Source organism: Bubalus bubalis, chromosome 7 (genome assembly GCF_019923935.1).
Source record: "Bubalus bubalis isolate 160015118507 breed Murrah chromosome 7, NDDB_SH_1, whole genome shotgun sequence".
Taxonomy (NCBI): Eukaryota; Metazoa; Chordata; class Mammalia; order Artiodactyla; family Bovidae; genus Bubalus; species Bubalus bubalis.
Window position 1 is genome coordinate 92,560,334 of NC_059163.1, and position 23,397 is coordinate 92,583,730.

The 23,397-nt window shown below is 41.7% G+C and overlaps 1 protein-coding gene across 4 annotated transcripts in view; it reads right to left on the reverse strand.

The window, feature by feature from the left end:
* SGMS2 (sphingomyelin synthase 2) overlaps positions 1-23,397 on the reverse strand; it is a 96,512-nt gene that overhangs the window by 47,968 nt on the left and 25,147 nt on the right. For 2 of the 4 annotated variants that reach the window (XM_006061878.3, XM_006061877.4), the window contains exon 2: positions 6,775-6,864. The exons of the other annotated variants lie outside the window; for them this stretch is intronic. The gene's annotated coding sequence lies outside the window, so the exon portion shown is untranslated. The remainder of the gene's footprint in view (positions 1-6,774; positions 6,865-23,397) is intronic. 4 annotated transcript variants of the gene reach the window in all.

Here is a 23,397-nt window from a genome sequence, read left to right on the forward strand (position 1 = left end):
AAAATGGCTGTGAATGAATGTGTCATCTCACACACTGAGAGACTCCAGCCCTGTTGCACCCTTCTCCACAGTACCATAGGCACCTTTCTTTTTCCAACAACATGTCTGCATAATTATAATTTCCATATGGGATACAAGACTCCAAAATTTCACCCGACTTAGAATGCTTTGTGTGACTGCATCTTTAAAAAAAATTTGTTTATTTATTTGGCTGTTCCTGGTCTTAGTTGCAGCATACAGGCTCTTGAATTTTTGCTGCAGCATGTGGGGTAGTTTAGTTATGGCTTGCAGGATCTTCAGTTGTTGCATGCAAAATCTTAGTTGTGTCATGTGGGCTCTAATTCTCTGAACAGAGATTGAACCCGGGCCCCTGCATTGGGAGCGCGGAGCCACTGAACCACCAGGGAAGTCCCTGTGTAACTACATTTTTATTTTTATTTAATTTTTTGGCTGCGCTGCAAGGCCATGTGAGATCTTAGCTTCCCAACCAGGGATCGAACCCACGCCCCTGCATTGGAAGGGCAGAGTCTTAACCACTGGAATGTAAGGGAAGTTCCCTGCATTTTTAATTATAATGTATCTTACATAAAGAGGAGGATAAAACATAAGGTATAAAAAAATAATAAAGCAAAAAACGCATATAGCTGCAGATACCCTGGAAACCCCCAACCAATCTCCATGATTATATCCTCCTGCACCCACCTAATCCAGCAGTAGTTTTTTGATATATAAATAATTTTCTAAGTAAGAAATGCTGAAAACCCTTGGAGAGGTTTCTTAAATGAGGCTGCAGTGTCTATAATTGCAGTTCTCAGCATGATAAAAGAATAGATAAATCCCTAAAAAGTTCTCACCTATCGTTGGGTGTTCCTTCATCCCTACACAGTTCTACCTTTCCCCACCCTCACCCGCCCCCACTGACCTCCCCACCCCCCACCGCTTACTTAGGGAGTTGCCTGGAGGGTGGAGGATGTGATTGGAGCTTCCCCAATATTAGCTGGTTAATATGCACAACCACTTACAGAGTAGGTATCATTATCACCTCCATGTGAGGCATGAGGAAGTGAGACCCAGAAATCCAGCAAGTGGTGAGAGGTGGGATTTTATTCTAGGCAATCTTAGCCATGGAGAAGGCAATGGCACCCCACTCCAGTACTCTTGCCTGGAAAATCCCATGGATGGAGGAGCCTGGTGGGCTGCAGTCCATGGGGTCGCTAAGAGTCGGACATGACTGAGTGACTTCACTTTCACTTTTCACTTTCATGCACTGGAGAAGGCAATGGCAACCCACTCCATTGTTCTTGCCTGGAGAATCCCAGGGACAGGGGAGCCTGGTGGGCTGCAGTCCCTGGGGTCACACAGAGTCGGACATGAATGAAGTGACTTAGCACCTTAGCAGCAATCTTAGCCACGCTGCTAGATTTTCTGAGATCTTGATCTGTTTTACAATCTGGAATGTGCTGACTTTATTTTTTTTTTTTCCCCCCTAAGAGCGGTGGATTTGCTTCTCCATGAGTCCTCCTGGGGAGATTTCACCTTTTCTTCCTCCACATTTTCTTCCCACAGTTACCACGTATTAACAGATAACAGTCTGTGTTTGCCCTAGGAGGTACGTCCTTCCAGATATTAGCTGGCCCCACCGTCTAACACAGCTCCCAGCTCCGGGTCATCTGGTACCTTCAGTGCCTGCATGAATGTCTGTCCAGCTCCCCAGTGACTTACAAGAGGGACACTTCCTGGAAATCTGGCCGATGGACATTTCACTGGAGTGAAGTGTTTAGAGGGTCTGAATCACTCCTGTTGCCTGGTAACCTGTTTGTATTTGGCAGGAGGAAGGCGATTCAGGCACAGGTACAGTCAGACGCAGGACATATATTTATTCAGGGCAAACTCCTCCCAGCACTAGACTGACTGTTGATTTCATGTTTAACCTTGACACTGCTCTTTCTCATGTCACGGGGAGGGAGGAGAGGCACTTTCAATTCTTTTCAAGTCTGTGCACAGATTTAACAGATCCCTCGCAGCTAAAATACAGTCTGCTTTATTTCTTCTACTGAGTTCTGAAGAAAAGCTTTAACAGAGAAAGCAAGTACAGGATTCTAACACATACAAGTGAACTGGAATTATAGTCTGTCATGGAACTTACCTGCCATCCCCATAAAAATTCTCTCATGAATTCATAGTTGATATAACACATTCCTAAACAGCCCTGTGTCACTAATTCTGACCTCGGAGTCAAAAAGGATTTTTTTCAGGCAACCAGAGGGTTGACTCCTTTGGTGGGCCACATTCCAGGTCAGAAAAACGACCTTTACATATACCTGTCTTTTGAATTGATACCACAACACAAGTAGCTTTAGAATTGAAGAGGTCCATCCTCAAACACCACCAGGAATATAAATAAATGTCACTGGCCGCCTAAGGTCACCTCTCTGAGCTTTGTCTTTAAACATAAATTAGCACCCATGCCTAGATCACTGTAGAAACCGAAACTCTAGAATAAAACACTCTGGGTTTGCATTTCATGACATTTCTCCACTAGTTATTACTGGCTCCCTAATACTTTATGGAGCCACCTTTCTTCCTAGTCATTGTTATGCATGAAATATTCAAAGGGGGAAAGTAGTTCTGAAAAGCCACACACATCCACACATACCAGATACTGTGTTGCCTTTTGTTTTGTCCTTTTCAGCCTTCAGAAGCCATCTCATTTCTTTTCTTTTTTAAAGCAGCTTAAAGACATAAATCTTTATGTTTAACACTTTTTATCAGTTTTCCATTTGAAAAATGTTAAACAGGATGTTAATATAATACAAAAACAGCATGCTAATATAATAGAATAAAGCAAAAATAAGCTTTATTTCCATCTTTGGGCCTTATGTCCTATTTGGGACATAAGCTGTCCTAAGTGATGCTTCCAGGACTACTGGTTTGCAGTTAAGCTTCAGAATCAGAGTATATTTAGGAATGAGACTGTCTGGCTAAAATTCTGTGGCTATGAAGCCAAAGAAATTTGAGTAAATCCATTTACCTAATAACCAAAGTATAGAAAGTTAAAGCAGTAAGTTTTTAAGCTGAGGTATAGGCACTGGGAAGACCAAATAACCAGCTGTGCACTCATCACTAAACACAAAACTCTCCATTCCCCAGCACTCTTCTTGTTGCCTCCATTTGTTAGATATAAACGCTAAATCACAGAAATCGAAAGCATTATGCACTTTACAATAGAACACAGACTATAAGTCAAGAGACAATATCAATTAACTGCATGCTAAAAATATCTGTGTCACTCACCACTAATACCAATACGGACAGAGAATGTTAGTCTTTCCAAGCTGTTTGGGGCAGGGTCCCCAAGACTCCCTGCGTGATGATTCACTAGGAGGACTCACAGGACCCAGTATACAGTTGTACTCATGGCTATTTGTTACAGCAAAGGGATACAAAGCAAAATCAGCTAAGGATAAAGGTATGTGGGGTACAGTCTAGAGGAGACCAGGAGCAAGCTTCCAAGGGCCTTTTCCCAGTAGAATCACAGGTGGTGTTTAATTTCCCCCAAGGAGCAGTGACAACACCTGTGAATTACCGTCTACCAGAGAAGCTCGTTACTGACTCAGTGTCTGGGGTTTTTACTGGGACTGGCCACATAGGAAGCTTCTGCTGGGCACGTACCTAAATTCTATACTCCGGGAATGCAAGCAGGTACTCAACAGAAACCAATACTGTTTGCACAAACAGGTCGGGCGCAGTGAGCCATCCTTACCAGGAAATGGTGGGAACCCTGCTCCAACCTAAGTGACCACGTGCCACCAGTCAAGGGCTAATCTTGCAAGCACTGTTTCCTAGAAGGGCAGTCTCAGCCTGCTGTGTTAACTCATCTTTGTACACTGTCCTAGTTCGATTACCTATCATAGAGCACCAAACTATATACGAAAGGTCTGACTCGTAGCAGATCACCTAGGTATATCATGAGCCTAGAAGCACTTTCACCTTGTATGATTTTCAGTATTTAAAATGTAGCATTTTCAACATGGACAAACTTACCTTACATAATAGAAGATGTAAGATGGCCCTTAGCGTCTTTTTTTTGTACAATAAAAAGAGCTAAATTCTAGCCTTGTTTACATTTCTGAGCACTTTCTTTTAAAAAATATACCACTGAAATTTCTGAATGAATAGTATTCCTAAACTGAAACTCTGAGAAACCGTTTAATTTATCAGACTGGCAAAAAAAAAAAAAAAAAAAATCCAGATCCAAATAACAGCTAGCCTCACAAATTTCTAGCAGGGGGTGAGAATAAGATAAACCTTCTCTGGGAGGCAATTTGACAAGACAGCTATCAAAATTACACACATCCTTTATGATCTGCAATTCTACTTGGCAAATTTATACACATATAATTGTGTACATGCAGAATAACCTACACACAAAGTTATTTATTGCGGCATTGTTTAAGAGCAAGGACTGGCTACAACCCAAACCTCCATCAATAGGTCACTATTTAAATTGTGGTACATCCATACAATGGACTACTCTGTGACGAGGGGGGAAAAAAAAAAAAAACGAGGAGGATGTTCTTTTTGTACTGATTTGCTAAACCCTCCTACATATATACGGAGGAAAAAATACATTGCTCAGAAGTATAGTTTGCTATCTTCTACTTTACAAATGGGGCAAATATGAACTCATACTATGCATAGAAATACTCTGAAAAGCTGCATTAGACCAAGGCTGGGAGGGGGCAATGAAGGCAGAATTGGGGCAGCATCTGTAAACCTGAAAAAAAAGTGACTTAAAATGGTTTATTTGAAAAGTAATCCTTCTTTCCTAAGCCTAGGTCAAATCACCCTGGCACCTGGTTTTTCAGTTTATTGTTTTAATAAGCTTCTCTATTTTGCAGTGGTTAAAACTAAAGCACTATACGATGGCTTTATCCTGTTTTCCAAACCAGGTTCCAGCTCTATCCTTTGCATCCTGTGTCTGTCTGCCATTTTGAAGGAGCTTTCCCCCGGCACATCTGAGAACGAGTCCGTTCCCTGCGCCTCCTTTATCCCACTTGTTTGCTGAGGATGTTCGGGGCTTTTAAAAGCTCCATGAAAACAGGGGTTTTACTTTGTTCACTGCATTCACGACACTGAAATGAGCGCCTGGCACACAGAAACCATTCAGTAAGTATTTATTGAACAAATGAATTCTTTTCTTTACCCAGCTTCAATGGGACAGACGCTATCAGACGAAGGGAGAGAAAATACTGCGGTCAAATATTCAGAAATAGTTGTCATTCCTAGCATTGGCCCATTATAGGCATTCTAATCCTAGCAACATTCTTAGAAGTATTTTGAATTTTACAGAAGACAAACAAGTAAGCCTATAGAGTGCTGTGCTGAACAACAACTTAAATGCTCATAAAAATGTATTTTTAATTAACCTGGGATTATATGGCCCTGAGGTCCATCTTTGGCTGAAGACTTTTTAGGCAAACATGATGATAACGAGTAATGATGAAAAAGAATGGCTATGTCAGAATAAACTGAGCCCCAGTCGTAAGGTGCCCATTGCTGTAGAGAAGAAAGAGAAACCCTTCTGTATTAAAGATGCAACTGCTATTTTTATTTTCAAGAATAAAACTATCCTAGGAATTAAATTCAAATTACTAATACTCCAGACAGTGGATTGAGTTGCACAAAGTCAACCATCAGCGTGAAAGCTTCCTTCCTTCTCAGTGGGCAAAAAGTGAAGTGAAGTCGCTCAGTCGTGTCTGACTCTTTGTGACCCCATGGACTGTGGCCTACTAGGCTTCTCCATCCATGGGATTCTCCAGGCAAGAATACTGGAGTGGGTTACCATTTCCTTCTCCAGGGATCTTCCCGACCCAGGGATCGAACCTGGGTCTCTGGCATTGGAGGCAGACGCTTTAACCTCTGAGCCACCAAGGAAGCCCAAGAATACTGGAGTGGGTTGTCATGCCCGCCTCCAGGGGATCTTCCCAACCCAGAGATTGAACCAACGTCACCCGCATTGCGGGCGGATTCTTAACCGTCTGAGCCACCAGGGAAGAATGTGTATAATTACCACATCTCTTTGACTTTAGTTTAAATACTACAGAAACAAAGTAACTTTGCTAGTAATCATTTCAGTAATGTTGTTAAACAGTTGCCCAGCTGACTGATGTTTCTTTGAAGGCTTTTAGTACCACTAATTTTTCTCAAAGCACCTTTGAGGCAATGACAGGGCCCTGTCTGTGGGCAGTCATGCAAAGAGGTTAGGAAGTTTTGGTATCACCTCTATTTCTCTTGCTGTCATTTAAGACAACAATCTAACACATGAGGAAACATCCACACACGTGAAACAGCTTGAAATCTAAGACTCTCCTGATGATAAGACAAACTCTCAAAGTTAAGGCATTTTTTTCTTAAGGCATGTTTTGAAATGTCTTAACTAGGAAAGAGAAGATAGCAGAGAAGTTGCAGGACAACTGGCAGGCATCCAACCCTGAGCAAATCACATGTATGATCGAGCACCAGGAAGCACCCAACCTACTGTTCGCAGGCTTCCCTGGTGGGTCAGTGGGAAAGAACCTGCCAGCCAATGAAGGAGACATGGGTTTGAACCCTGGATCACGAGGATCCCCTGGAAAAGGAAATGGCAATCCACTCTAGTATTTTTGCCTGGAGAGCCCCATGGACAGAGGAGCCTAGTGGGCTACAGTCCATGGGGTCGCAGAAGAGTCAGACACAACTTAGCGACTGAACAACAACAACAATAAATCCCACCATGGTCCGTGATCCTCGCAGAGGTCAACACTGTTAAGACTTGTCAGAGATCCTTTCTGTGAAGAGCGGGAAGGGCAGAGGATGGTAGCTCTAAAAGAGAAAGTGAGAGCTTAAGTCAGAATCATGCTTTGTTATGTTTTGCTGGTTTTCTTGGAGTGAGAGTGAAATGATGAATTCTATGATACTGCCGTCCCACCCTCAGAAGAGTCCCCGGGAGGACACTGGGTCTAACAGGTACCAGCATTTCAGGAGGAGAAAAGCAATTTGTGCTTTCCGCCAACATTAGCAATACCTGACAGAACTGTTCAGAGGTGGAGCGGGGGGAGGTAGGCAGAGTCCCACCCCTCATGATGCTCAACGGCAGATAAACAAGAAGACTGTGAGAACCGCCACTGAGAGAAGTTAGAGTCAGAGTGAGGCTGGCGTGGCTGACTTAGGGATTGTGGGTGAAGTCGCTCAGTCCTGTCCGACTCTTTGCAACCCCGTGGACTGTAGCCCGCCAGGCTCCTCTGTCCATGGAATTCTCCAGGCAAGAATACTGGAGTGGGTTGCCATTTCCTTCTCCAGGGGATCTTTCCAACCCAGGGATCGAACCCGGCTCTCCTGCATTGCAGGCAGACGCTTTATCCTCTGAGCCACCAGGGAAGCCGATTTAGGGATTAGTGGTTAGGAAATGAGCAGATAGTACTGGGCTGGCAATGTAATGGAAAAACCCGAATGAACTTTTTGGCCAACTCAATATTTGCATTAAGACTTAATAATAATGGGAAGCGGGTGGGGCATGGAAGTCAAGTATTTCAGGTCACAGAAACAGCTGGTTCAAAAGCCCTGAGGCAGGACTCAGCCAGGCAGGTATCAAGAACAGAAAGGCAATGGAGCATTGAAACCCAGGAGCAGAGAGGTACAGAGGTCAGAGGCCAGGGCACTGAGGGCTTTCCAGAGCAGGTGAGGAACCACCAGTACCCAGGCTGCTGTGGAGTGCAAAATGCATCACACTCCAACAAAACGGTGAAGGATTCCCTTGCCATATGTACAACTGCTATGATATTTTAATGGATTTTTTACAGACTTTATTTTTTAGAGTAGTTTTAGATTCACCCCGAGTCCACAGTTCACAGTTAAGGTTCACTCTTGCTAGTGTACATTCTGTGTGCTTGGACACGTGTATAATGACATGTATCTACCATTAAACTATCAGAGTAGTTGTGCTGCCCTAAAACTCCTCTGTGCTCTAACTACTTACTTTAACTAAAATTTGACTTGTAGATAGAAGTAAAATGTACATCATTTTCCAGAGGTTTCCAATTCATAGAACCATCTTATATCCTAAGAGTACAACCCAAGATACACACACACACACACACATACACACACCAGATTTGGTATTTGAAGTATATATATCTTTTAAATGCCCAGCCAATATCATTAAAATCTATGTTTAACAATTACGGGACATATATGCATCCACAACCAGAAACTGATTTTCAACTGAGATCCCACTTTCACCCAAAATACTCAACTGCTGGAAAAGACTCAAGAATGAATGTGTCACTCCTAGTTATAGATCCAAGAAAAATGAAAACCCTAGTTCACACAAAACCCTGTAGACAAATGTTCTTTCTGCATTATTCCTAACATCCAAAAAGCAGAAACAACCCAAACGGCCAGCTGATGAATGGATGAATACAATGCTCTGCACCCATATAATAAAATATTATTTGGCAATAAAGAATAATGAAGTGGTGATACATGCTAAAACACAGATGAGCCTTAACAACATTATACACACTAAGTAAAAGAAGCCGGTTACAAAAAATCACATACTTCATGATTCCACTTCTGTGAAATGTGCAGAAGAGGAAAATCCACAGAGACAGAACACAGACGAGTGTTGCCAGTGGCTGGAGGCAGAGGAGATTGGGTAGTGAATATCCGTGGGTAGGGGCTTTCTTGGGGGGATGATGTAAATGTTCTAAAATTAGGTAGAGGTGATGGTTGCACACCTCTGTGAATACACTAAATGAATTGTACTCTTTAAAAGGGTGAATTTCGTGGCTATGAATTGCATCCCAATAAAGTTGTTATAAAAATTAAAGAACAAAGGTATATCTGAAATGCTGGGTACAGATGAAATAAACTTCAACTGGTCAAAAATGCTACATTCCAGTAAGGCCCATAATAGGAGGTAAGCAACTCTGTGCTCATTTCAGATACCATACAATACTCTCAGTGGGACATGTTTAATCCTTTGAAAAGATCACCCCACCATCAGAGGATGTTTTTCTCATTTGGGACCTCACTCTAGCTACTACCTCTCTCTACTCTCCCCACCAACTCCACTAACCTGACCCTGTCTGTCCAACAGCTCCGCTAATAGCCATACTTGTAGACACCATCGTGTTTCCCCTGGACTGCATTAATCCCTTCCCATCCCAATTTTCCACACTGACCTTTCTACAAATTTACTCTCATTTTAAACCCTTCAGAGGTTCCCCCTATTGAAGCCATTTCTGGAACAGTGAGGTACTATTAGAAGAAATTAATTATATTCATATGCAATTAGGTAGTACATGGATCAAAAGGGTCATACCAAAGCTAAGTGTTAAGTGATAGATGATCAGTTGTGTCTGTCTCTTTGCAACCCTATGGACTGTAACCCACCAGCCTCCTCTGTCCATGGGATTTCCCAGGCAAGAATACTGGTGTGGGTGGCCATTTCCAGGGGATCTTCCCAACCCAGGGACTGAACACAGGTCTCCTGCATCGCAGGCAGATTGTTTACCATCTGAGCCACTAGGGAAGCCCCTTAACGTCAAAGGTGCCTACAAATGCAACCTCAGAGTATCCCCAAACTATGCCTGTCTCTGCCTTCAGGGACACTGGCTGCAGAGCTAAGAACCGCCAGTAATCTCATGGGCCAATCTCTGCATCTACCAACTTAAGCTACTCTATCTAAAGGATCAATGTAATTACCTGTTTATAAGGTCAAGAGTTAAGTTAGCTTAGATAAATATCTGATTAAGCAAGAACTGGGCTAATGAAGAGATTTTTCAAGAAGACACATTGGAAGGCCCAATATTTGTCAGGTACCTACACACAACTATATATAAAAACAAGCCCAGAGTGTCAAGATGGGAGAAGTTGAAACTTAAAGTAGCTCATAAAACAGGGCCAACATTTTATTTCTTAGGTAGCAAAGGTAAATCAAATAAGAGAAGAGAGTGGCTCCTGGCCTGTAACATCTGTGGACAATTATAATTGTTTATAACATGATGGGCTTCCCAGGTGGTGCTGGTAGCAAAGAACCCGCCTGCCAATTCAGGGCTGCAGGAGATGAGGGTTTGATCCCTGGGTCAGGAAGATCCCTTAGAGGAGGGCATGGCAAACCACTCCAGTATTCTTGCCTGGGAATCCCATGGACAAAGGAGCTGGCAGGTTACAGTCCAAAGAGTCACAAAGAGTCGGACATGCCTGAAGGGAGTTAGCACAGCACACCTATTAATGATGCTGATAAAATCATCAGCTTATAGTTTTTTTCATCTAGTCAAACTTAAAATGTGTGCTCTTATTGAAAAGGAGAGGTAAAAGGAGAGGGTGCTAGACTGTAAATTCATGCTGACCACTCCCAGAAGACCCATTTAAAAGAGTGTTATGGAAGAGCTCATATATCTTAATCTGAAGTGTATGTACCATGCATCACTTCATAAAGGAATAAAATAAAGGCTACAACCTACAAAGTAAAGTACTCCTACAAGAGGAGCAATGCAGAACCCAAAGCCAAGTAGAGACAGGGTTCCTGATCACAGGAAGCAGTGGGAGGGGCGGGGATGTGTTTCCCGTGACTGAATACGTCTCACCAGCTCCCAGTAAGGGAGCGCCACACTCAGCACCTCTGGAGCTCCTGACATGATGCATAACCTTCCCGTGCCTCAGTTTCCTCGCCTATAAATAGGGATAACAGCACTAACTTCATGGGGTCCTTAAGAGGGGTGAGGGCGTTAATATTTATAAACAGCTTAGAAACCGCACCTGGCACAGAGCATGCATGACCCGTATTTGTTAGCTGACTAAAATAGAAACGAAAAGAAAAGGGGTAACAGAGGGTACTAGGTAAGTCTTAAAACATGACAAAAACTGGGCTACATATTCAGCTCTCAGTTCCTTGGCAGCTAGAGTAAAAGAAGAAAGGAAATTTTCCAGGCTCAGAGGCAGACTGTGGTGTCTCCGTATCTGCTTGTACTGGGAGGCGAGGTGGGGAGTAGGGGATCGGTTTCCCAGGGGAAGAAGAGCTTTTCTTGACACTTGGCCCTAACATGCTCACTGCAGGTCTGTACACAGGGGCGGTGAGCAACAGCACCGACCAGGGAGACCACCATATGACATCACATGACAGATTTTCATCATGCGTGTGCTAGTTGCTCAGTCGTGTCTGACTCTTTGCGATCCCATGGACCGTAGCCTCCTCTGTTTACTGGAATTCTCCAGGCAGGAATACTGGAGTGGGTTGCCACGTCCTTCTCCAGGGTATCTTCCCAACCCAGGGATTGAACCCGGGTCTTCTGCATTGCACGAGGACTCTTTACCGTCTGAGCCACCAGGGATGCCCCTCAATAAATTCTGAAGCATAACTCTCCAGAGTTTTGTTTTGCTGTTGGTGTTTTTTGTTTGTTTTTTTTTTTTTTGGCAGGAAACCAAGGCAACACAATACAAATAAGCGACTCTAATGGTCTGGATCATTTCAGGAACACAACTGCACCAGAAATCCATCCTTTATTTCAACATCCGCCAGCCATGCATCTGACTAGAGCTGAAGAGAAGGCAGTTCCAGATTTGTGGAATAAATTCTCTATATCAGGAGACAACCAAGATGCAGCCACATAAAAACACTAAGTAACCTGATGCATAGAAAGTGACTTTCCACAGAAGCATTTGTTTTTAGGCCTAATGGACTGGAGAGTCATCGTCTGGCCTAAGAACAGCTATGATCATCTCAGGGGATTAAACAACTCAAAAGAAAATTCCTCTCTGTCATAGTCATCTCAGGCTCTACCCAACAGTTAAATGTGGAGTATTTCCAAATACAAGCACAGAAGCTCTTGTGCTTAAGGAGCACTTTATTGTAAGCTGGAAAATAGATGAAATTTTATTTTAAAGACTAGTCGCATGAGTGTTAAGATGCTCCAGTCATGTCCAACTCTTTGTGACCATATGAACTATAGCCCACCAGGTTCCTCTGTCCGTGGGATTCTCTAGGCAAGAATACTGGAGTCGGTTGCCATTTGCTTCTCCAGGGGACCTTCCTGACCCAGGGATTGAACCTGGGCCTCCTGCATTGGTAGATGGTGTCTTTACCACTAGCGCCACCTGGGAAGCCCCAAAGACTAATTATAAGAGAGCAAACCTTAGCAAGAAAAGGACCTTTGTTCCTTCAGATATCCCCGTGCTGTACATGGAAGACATGATATTTTCCACGGTTACTCCGCAAGTCCTGTGAGTACACTGATATTCCAGTGATTTGTCAGCTTTATTCCAACAGGCAAAGTGTGTTGTTGTTCTTAAGACTGATAATCTAAGAATGTTTCTTCACATTAAAATAGGGTTCATCCTAAAGTTGTTAATCAACTATAGCAATGTATTTTCATTTTAATTCTTAGGTGGGTATTACCAAAGCTGAGGGCTTCCCTTGTGGCTCAGCAAACAATCCGCCTGCAATGCAGGAAACCTGGGTTAGATCTCCCAGGTTTGGGAAAATCCTCTGGAGAAGGACACGGCCACCCACTCCAGTATTCTTACCTGGAGAATCCCCATGGACAGAGGAGCCTGGAGGGATACAGTTCATGGATTCCTGAAGACTCGGACGCAACTGAGCGACTAACACTTCGACTTTTTCACTCAGTCACCAGTAAAGAGTTGCTGGCTCTTTTCTGTCAGGCTGTACACCCCATGAGGGAAGGGACCTCATGAGTCAGGTTGTCTGCTGTTTTTCTGGCACACAGGTGATGTTATTTGTTCGCTGACTAACCCCCCGTTTATAAGACAGTCAGCTGTGTTCCTACAGGAGAAGGCAATGGCACCCCACTCCAGTACTCTCGCCTGGAAAATCCCATGGATGGAGGAGCCTGGTGAGCTGCAGTCCATGGGGTCGTGAAGAGTCAGACACGACTGAGCAACTTCACTTTCACTTTTTACTTTCATGCACTGGAGAAGGAAACAGCAACCCACTTTTGTGTTCTTGCCTGGAGAATCCCAGGGACGGGAGAGCCTGGTGGGCTGCCGTCTATGGGGTCGCACAGAGTTGGACACGACTGAGGTGACTTAGCAGCAGCAGCAGCAGCTGTGTTCCTAACAAGTCTCATGTGAGCCCCTTGCAAGTTAAGACAGGGAAGTCATTGAAATAATCTTACGCAGTGGGGAGGAAGGGAGGAAAGCATTTTAATATCACACAACCCACAAGTCTGATGCCTTGAAGAGTGTCAGAAGCGAAGTCCTTGGCGTATACAAGCAGGTATGAGTGAGAGAGGGAGAGAGACGGGCGCAGGATGGCCCACTAATTCAGATGGGTGCTGTACGAGTAAAATTTTATGATGAGAATGCAAACAGTGTTTTCTAATTATAGACTCTTAAATTTGAAATATCTTGAAAGGTCACTCTGTACTTCTTTCTGCCTAATACAGTAGGCAGCATTCAAGCATCCCAGAAATAGAAGTCCTTTAAAGAAAAAAAGCCCAGAGAGAAAGGTTGAACTAACAGATTAAAAAGCCCTGTGTCTCCCCCAACTCTACAGTTTCTCTGTTAGGTCTTCCATGAAGAAACAATTAACAATCTAGTTCTTTCCTTCAGACACAAAGTTACTGTTACATCCCAATCTCCCAACTCCTTACAGTAAAAGTCAAAATAAATAGTATCACACAGTATCATAACAGTGAAACTTCAATAATTACCTGATTTTAAGGAATGCTTCTGGACCTTTTACAACCAAAGAAAACAACCGTTCATACTTTAATGCTGAAAGTGAGACGGCGTTTTACACTCATTGGTGAGCAAAGGAACTCGAATCAAAAAAGTGAGATACCATGTTTCACATATTAAATTAGATTTAAAAAAAACCCACAAAAATATCAAGCTGCCCTCCAGGACTACCGTAAAATACATTTCTTGTATTTTACAAACAACCTATGAATGTGACATCCCATAGCCTCTGACATCACCAATAAGAGGGAAACACTAGAAAAAACTAAGTGGCCAACACTAGGGGGCTGCTTAAATAAACTGTGATGGAGGAATGCAACAGAACACTGAAATACTTCTCTACTATGTCATAGTAGTGAAGTGGGGAGTGACAAGAGGCTCATGATACACCCATCCGTGCAAAACAGTGACACGTGGATGACCCTATTTATTTTGCTTTTTAAAAGTTTCAAGCATAAACACTGAAAAGATCATGCAAAATTTTAACAGGTGATAGATTTATAGATGGCTTATGTTTTCCCTTTGATTATCCAGGTTCGAAATTTTCTAAAATAAACATGAGCTGTTATTAATTTTATAATTTAAAAGTTAAAGAGAAAAGGTGAGTCCTAAACTCCCAACATAAATTTCCAAATATTAGCTATCATATTAACAGTCTTTTAAAAGAGTTTGTTATGACAAGCACATAGTCTTTTTAAATACCATGTACTAAGGATAAAAATAACAAACCTCTTTTTCATTTTGGTTACTATGTGTGGTGTAGGCACATAAAAATATTCTGTCCTGGAAACTTAAAATGTTTTCTTTTTACCAAGATGCCATTTGTGGTGATGTACCACCAGGTAGCCTCTCTAGTTAAATATAGCGTAATTATATAGTTCATAAAATTAAAGTAAAATGTACATATTTATTGTGATGATTACTCTTGCTCAAGTATAATCCTGTCTTTGAAAATAAAAATGAAACTAGAAGTAAAAATGAAACCTGACAAACCAGAAAAATGAAGTGGATAAATATGAATTAAGACAGAAACAAATTGGGGTGGGGGGAGATATTATTAGAAAGAGGCTGCCAGACAGAGAGAGGTCACCTCTGGTCAGGGAGAAAGGATGTTTGTGGACGAGGCAGAGTGACTCCTGAGGATCTGGAAATACTATAATCAAAACCGCAAGGATTCTGTAGTATAGGTACCTGAGTAGGTTAACATAATGAGCAGGCTAGCTACACCTGAGTAATTAAGGGATCAGTAAACTTTGTGCGCGTTCATCAGCCCTTGTTCGGAAAGGTTTCTTTAGAATCCTAAATCTCTGCTTCCTGTAATCTGTTTCCTTTAGTTCTTGTTTTTCTCTCTTGTAAACTTGTTGTCCTCTCTATTAAGATTTCCAAGAGGTTGTTTACCGCAGCCTCCTCACTAGTTATCAGCAGTTTGCTTCTTCTGTTTAGAAAATGAATAATTTGTACTTACTTTCACTCTTATAAGAAGCTTCCCAGGTGGGAAATTTATTGTGGTGGATCACAATAAACTGTGGAAAATTCTGAAACAGATGGGCATATCTGACCACCTGACCTGCCTCTTGAGAAATCTGTATGCAGGTCAGGAAGCAACAGTTAGAACTGGACATGGAACAACAGACTGGTTCCAAATAGGAAAAGGAGTACACCAAGGCTGTACACTGTCACCCTGCTTATGTAACTTATATGCAGAGTACATCATGAGAAACACTGGGCTGGAAGAAGCACAAGTGGGAATCAAGATTGCTGGGAGAAATATCAATAACCTCAGATATGCAGATGACACCACCCTTATGGCAGAAAGTGAAGAGGAACTAAAGAGCCTCTTAATGAAAGCTGAAAGAAGAGAGTGAAAAAGTTGACTTAAAGCTCAACATTCAGAAAACAGAGATCATGGCATCCGGTCCCATCACTTCATGGGAAATAGATGAGGAAACAGTGGAAACAGTGTCAGACTTTATTTTTTGGGCTCCAATATCACTGCAGATGGTGACCGCAGCCATGAAATTAAAAGACGCTTACTCCTTGGAAGGAAACTTATGACCAACCTAGACATCATATTAAAAAGCAAAGATATTACTTTGTCAACAAAGGTCTGTCTAGTCAAGGCTATGGTTTTTCCAGTGGTCATGTATGGATATGAGAGTTGGACTATAAAGAAAGCTGAGAGCTGAAGAATTGATGCTTTTGAAGTGTGGTGTTGGAGAAGACTCCAACCAGTCCATCCTAAAGGAGATCAGTCCTGGGTGTTCATTGGAAGGACTGATGTTGAAGCTACAACTCCAATACTTTGGCTACCTGATGCAAAGAGCTGACTCACTGGAAAAGACCCTGATGCTGGGAAAGATTGAAGGCAGGAGCAGAAGGGGATGACAGAGAATGAGATGGTTGGATGGTATCACCGACTCAATGGAGATGAGTTTGGATAAACTCCGGGAGTTGGTGATGGACAGGGAGGCCTGGCGTGCTGTGGTTCATGGGGTTGCAAAGAGTCAGACACGACTGAGCGACTGAACTAACTCACTCCCAGGTGGCACTAGTGGTAAAGAATCCACCTGCCAATGCAGGAAATGCAAGAGACGTGGGTTTGATCCCTGGGTCAGGAAGAAAAGAGTTACCTTGTCTACCTGTGTCTCATGACCCATCTCAGACATCCTCACTCTTAGGTTTCCTTCTAAACAATGTCAAAGCAAATTACACATTAGCATATTTACATAATCTGCTGTTTCACAAAGTGATGTGTATCAAGGTCTTCTTTTAAGTCTCGGATAATGTTCAGAGGACAAAATATGAGTCAAGAAAGTAAACTCTCAGGGACTTCCCTGGTGGTCCAGTGGCTAAGACTGGCTCCCGATACAGAGAACCCAGGTTTGAACAATGGTCTGTATAGTCAAAGCCATAGTTTTTCCAGCAGTCATGTATGGATGTGAGAGTTGGACCATAAAGAAGGCTGAAAGTGAAAGTATTAGCTTTCATGAAAGCTCAGCCATGTTCAACTCTTTGCAACCCTATGGACTTTAGTCCGCCAGGCTCCTCTGTTCATGGGATTCTCCAGGCAAGAATACTGGAGTGGATTGCCATTCCCTTCTCCAGGGGATCTTCCCGACCCAGGGATCGAACCTGGTCTCCCACATTGCAGGCATATTCTTTACCATCTGAGCCATCAGGGAAGCTCAAAGTGAAAGAAGGCTGAGCACCAAAGAATTGATGCTTTCAAATTGTGGTGCTGGAGAATACTCTTGAAAGTCCCTTGGACTTCAAGGAGATCAAACCAGTCAATCCTAAAGGAAATCAACCCTGAATATTCATGGGAAGGACTGGTGCAGAATCTGAAGCTCTAATACTTTGGCCACCTGATGCAAAGAGCCAACTTATTGGGAAAGACCTGGATGCTGGGAAAGACTGAAGGCAGGAGGAGAAGGGGGCGACAGAGTATAAGATGGTTAGATAGCACCACCAACTCAATGGACATGAATTTGAGTGAACTCTGGGAGATAGTGGAGGACAGAGGAGCCTGGCATGCTGCAGTCCATGGGGTCACAAAGAGTCAGACACCACTTAGTGACTGAAGAACAACAACTTCAACAGGGAACTAAATCCCACAAGCCGCAACTAAGTTTTCATCCTGTAACTAAAGATCCTGCATGCCTCAACAAAGATCAAAGCTCCTACTTGCTGCAGCTAAGACCCTGTAGAGCCAAATAAATAAAGAAATAGAAAGAAAGTAAACTCTTGGGACCAAAAAAATTTATCTGGTGTCCAAATAAAAAAAACAAATAAAATACCAGGAATAACTGGAAAGGGGAAAGAAGAAAAAAGTGAAACAAGGGGCACGCTAGTAGAAGTTTTTGCAACTGAATCTTGAGAAAAAAAAAAAATGAAATGAACCAAAGCATCCAGAGACCAAGAATGATGAGCACATTTTAAGGGTAGGGGCCAGAAGTGAGAATCAAGACGTGAATCAGATACCAGCCTGCTGGTAGCACCCAGGCTCTAATGGGCTGGCACAAAAATGCATGGTGATGCTGACCAAATACATAAATCAGCCATGAGCTTTTACGTTGAGCTTCTAAATCATGCATGGTCAGAGGCTACACCTCAGAGTACATGAAGGAAAAGTCTGAGTAAGCTTTATGAATGTTATTATTAATGACCATCCTAGACTCTCTCTTGCTATTGAGATACAACCCATGGGCTTTGAATACTTCGGACATCACCTTGATTTCAGAATATAGCACCTTCAAGAGAAGGATGGGTTTAGCGCATCGAGAAAGAAACTTTGAGGTACCCCCCCCCAACATCCCTACAGTGTCTAAAGCTTGCCATAAAGAAAAGTGAAAAACTCCTATTCACTCTTACAGAAAGGCTTACAGATAGAAATGTTACATCACATTGTTATATCCCAATGCTACATCACATTTCTAAACAAACTTACTAAAATACGTCTAGGAAATGCAAGTATGTGTATTCTCTCCAGTAAGAATACACACATTCATTTTTCACTGTTTCATGGTACTTCAAACTGTAATAATGTATTAGGTGGTGAGTCACTCTCTAATTGACAGCAGTGGGAAATATGATGAAAACAAGAAAGTAAAGAGGCTTCCTGAGGGACCGAGCATGCGCAAAGAATACTTTATTACAAGCAGAAGACCTGATTTGAATCTGGATTCTGATATTCCTAAGTATATCAGAATATTCTAAGTATATCAGAATATCAGTATATTCCTAAGTGACTTTAACAGTCACTTTAACAGATTCAACATGCAGAAAACCAGCAAACTTATAGTTGAACTCAACAACACAACCAATCCATTGGATCTAATTGACATCTCTAGACAGCTTCGGGAGAAGGCAATGGCACCCCACTCCAGTACTGTTGCCCGGAAAATCCCATGGATGGAGGAGCCTGGTAGGCTGCAGTCTATGGGGTCGCTAAGAGTCAGACACAACTGAGCAACTTCACCTTCACTTTCCACTTTCATGCATTGGAGAAGGAAATGGCAACCCACTCCAGTGTTCTTGCCTGGAGAATCCCATGGACAGAGAAGCCTGGTAGGCTGCCGTCTATGGGGTCGCACAGAGTTGGACACGACTGAAGCGACTTAGCGGCAGCAGCAGCAGACAGCTTCATCTAGTAACAGCAGAATACACATTCTTCTCAAGCTCACATGAACATGCACCAGGAGAGACCATATCCTGTAGCATAAAACACACCTTAATAAATTTAAAAGAACAGAAAGTCTATTCTATTCTTTTACTGTCTCCTTTTATATCAAAATGGAATTAAACTAGGAATCAATAATGAAAGGTAGCTGGAAAATCCCCAAATAGTTGGAGATTAAATAACGCATTTCTAATTAACACAAGGAGCCAACAAATAAATCCCAAGGGAAATTTTTTAAATGTTTTGAATAAAAATGAAAATACAACTTATCAAAATTTATGGATGCATCAAAAACAGAGGGAAATTCATAGCACTGAATGCACAATTCAGAAAAGAAGATCTAATATCAATAATCTAAGTTTATACCTTATGATACTAGAAAACAAACAAATTAAACCCAAAATAAATAGAAAAAGAGAAATAACACAAAATTAGAGCATAAATCAATGAAATTAAAAACAGGAAATCAAGAGAATTTAATGAAACAAAGCTCATTTATTTGAAAAGATCAATAAAATCAACAGGTCTCCAGGCAGGTTAATCAAGAAAAACAGAGAGAGAACACAAACTACTAATATCAGAAATTTAAAAAACAGACTTCCCTGATGGTATCAGTGGATAAGAATCCACCTATCAATGCAGGGGACATGGATTCATCCATGGTTTGGGAAGATCCCGTGTGCCGTGGAGCCAGTAAGCCCATGCACCACAACTATAGATCCCACTTGTGACTACTGAAGCCCATGCACCTACAGCCTCTGCTCTGCAACAAGAGAAGCCCCCACAGTGAAGAGCAGCCTCCACTCGCCACAACTAGAGAATGCCCATGTGCAGCAACAAAGACCCAGGGCAACCAAAAATAGATAGATAAATTGGTTAATTTAAAAAGGAATAAAAAGGAGGACATCATTGCACGTCTCACAAATATTCAAACAATCTGCCAAAACTCAAAGAAAGAAACCATCTGCATAAGCCTATATGTATTAAATAAATTGAATCAGTAATTAATAACTTTGAGGATTTCCTGGTGATCCAGTGGTTAGGACTCAGTGGTCTCGTTGCAAGGTCCCTGGGTTAGATCCCTGGTCGGAGAACTGAGATTACGCCGCAAGCCACATGGCACAATCAAAAAAAATAATAATAATAATTAATAACCTTATAAAATAGAAAGCACCAGGCCCAGATGGTTTCACTGGTGAATTCTACCAAGTATTTAAGAAAGAAATTATACCAGTGTCTTCCAGAAGATAGAAGCAGAGTCCACATAAATAAAGTCAACTGATCTCTGACAAAGGAACAATGACAATATCTTTCAGCAAAGACAGTCTTTTCAATAAATGGTACTAGATCAAGTGGTCATTCACATGCAAAAAATTAACCTAGACACAGATCTTATACCCTTCACAAAAGTTAACTCAAAATGGATCACGGGCCTAAATGTTAAAAACTAAACTAACTCCTAAAAGATAACATAGGAGAAAACCAATTGACCTTGGGTATGGAGATTATTTTTTCACTACAACAGCAAAAGCACCATCCTTGAAAGAAATAATTGATAAGATGGACTTCACTAAAATTAAAACCTTGGACTCTGTGAAAGGCAATGTCAAGAGAATGAGAAGACAAGCCAACGGACTGGGACAAAAATTTGCAAAAGAATATCTGATAAAGGACTATTCTCCAAAATATACCAAAAGCTCTTAAAATTCAACAATAAGAAAACAAAAAACCCAATTAATAAGTGGGTCAAAGACTTGAACAGACCTCATCAGAGAAGATACAGAGATGAAAATAAGTATATGAAAAGATGCTTCACATCATATATCACAGGGAAATACATATTAAAACAACGAGATACTATTACAACTATCAGAATGCCCCAAATCGGGAGCACTGACAAAACCAAATGATGGTGAGTATGCAGAGCAACAAGACGACTCGCTAACTAACAGTCAGAATGCAAAATGGTACAACCACTTTGGAAGACAGCCTAGTAGCTTCAACCAAACTAAATATACTTTTATCAGATGATCTAGCAATCGTGCTCCTTAGCATATACCCAGAGAAGCTAAAATCTTATGTCCATACTGAAACATGTACATAAAAGTTTATAGCAAGGTTATTCAGAACTGCCAAAAACTGGAAGCAAACAAGATGTCCTTCAATGGGTGAGTGGAGAAACTGTGGTATATCAGATTATTATTTATTAATAATAATGGTATATTATTCAGTGATAAAAAGTAATGACCTATTTCAAGCTACAAAAGAAAAAAAAAACATGGAAGAGCTTTAAGGGCAAATTGCTAAGTAAAAGAGCCAATCTGAAACGGGTACATACTGTATATGATTTCAACTATATGACATTCTGGAAAAGGCAAAACCATGGAGCTAGGAGAAAGATCAGTGGTTGTCAGGGGTTGGTGGAGAGAGGAATGAGTAGATGACGCACAGGGGGTTTGGGGTTGAAGAAACGATTCTATATGATACCGTAAATGATGGCTATGTCATACGTTTGTCAAAACCTATAGAATGTACAAGAGTGAGCCCTAATGAAAACTATGGACTTTAACAATAATGCGTCAACACTGGCTCATCATCTGTAACAAATACACCCCATTAGTGCAAAATGTTAATGATCGGGGAAACTGGGGGACGTGGGGGCAGAGCCTATGAGAACTCTGTTACTTTCCAATCAATTTTTCTGTCCATGGGGTCGCAAAGAGTTGGACACGACTGAGCGACTGAACTGAACTAAAAACCACTCCAAAAAATAAAGCCTACTAATTTACAAAAAAGTACTTCTCGTAATTATCTATAAACTCACTCATTTTAAAGATATTTTAAGAGAGCAAAAGTTTTTTTCAAAAATAAAAACAAAAGAACCCCTCTAAATACTGTGATTTAACCTGTAAAGCAACACTCAAAAATTAATGTCAAAATAGCCTCCAGTTATGTCCTTTAAGGACAATGACAATTTGCTCAAGCACAACCACTGATCTAAAACTGCCTTATAACTGAAAAGCACTCAAGTCTTTTAAATATAGAGAACTTTCTGAACACTGCTTAATGTTGATGAAACAACATTTGTGGTTAGGGCAGTATTCCGTTTTGTCACTCTGCCCCTGCAGGTTTTCATACTCTAGGTACATATTCATTCCAACAGACATGAAGATGACGTTTTGTGTACCAAAGGGCAGGGCACGCGTTACCCTGCTGAAATGAAAGTTTCCATTCAGGGTGGTGCATAAGCACAAATAAGGAGGGGGCTTAGCACAAATCTCTAATGTGTCATACGCACACATGTACCCTGTTGAAATTACAACTAAGACTTGTTTTCCTTCCAAAATGACATTTTTGGGACATCCCTTAAGAATATTCTCACAGCCAAAGATGCACTTTAATAGAGCTCCCTAAGATGGGCTCGAAAAAGGACAGAAATGGTATGGACCTAACAGAAGCAGAAGATATTAAGAAGAGGTGGCAAGAATACACAGAAGAACTGTACAAAAAAGATGTTCACGACCAAGATAATGATGATGGTGTGATCACTGACCTAGAGCCAGACATCCTGGAAAGTGAAGTCAAGTGGGCTTTCTAAGGCCCACTTACTTCTTGGAAGGAAAGTTATGCCAACCTAGACAGCATATTTAAAAGCAGAGACATTACTTTGCCATCACTACGAACAAAGCTAGTGGAGGTGATGGAATTCCAGTTGAGCTATTTCAAATCCTGAAAGATGATGCTGTGAAAGTGCTGCACTCAATATGCCAGCAAATTTGGAAAACTCAGCAGTGGCCACAGGACTGGAAAAGGTCAGTTTTCATTCCAATCCCAAAGAAAGGCAATGCCAAAGAATGTTCAAACTACCATACAATTGCACTCATCTCACACGCTAGTAAAGTAATGCTCAAAATTCTCCAAGCCAGGCTTCCGCAATATGTGAACTGTGAACTTCCAGATGTTCAAGCTGGTTTTAGAAAAGGAAGAGGAACCAGAGATCAAATTGACAACATCCACTGGATCATTGAAAAAGCAAGAGAGTTCTAGAAAAACATCTATTTCTGCTTTATTGACTATGCCAAAGCCTTTGACTGTGTGGATCACAATAAACTGTGGAAAATTCTTCAAGAGATGGGAATATCAGACCACCTGACCTGCCTCTTGAGAAACCTATATGCAGGTCAGGAAGCAATAGTTAGAACTGGACATGGAACAACAGACTGGTTCCAAATAGGAAAAGGAGTACATCAAGGCTGTATATTGTCACCCTGCTTATTTAACTTATATGCAGAGTACATCATGAGAAACGCTGGGCTGGAAGAAGCACAAGCTGGAATCAAGATTGCCGGGAGAACTATCAATAACCTCAGATATGCAGATGACACCACCCTTACAGCAGAAAGTGAAGAGGAACTAAAAAGCCTCTTGATGAAAGTGAAAGTGGAGAGTGAAAAAGTTGGCTTAAAGCTCAACAT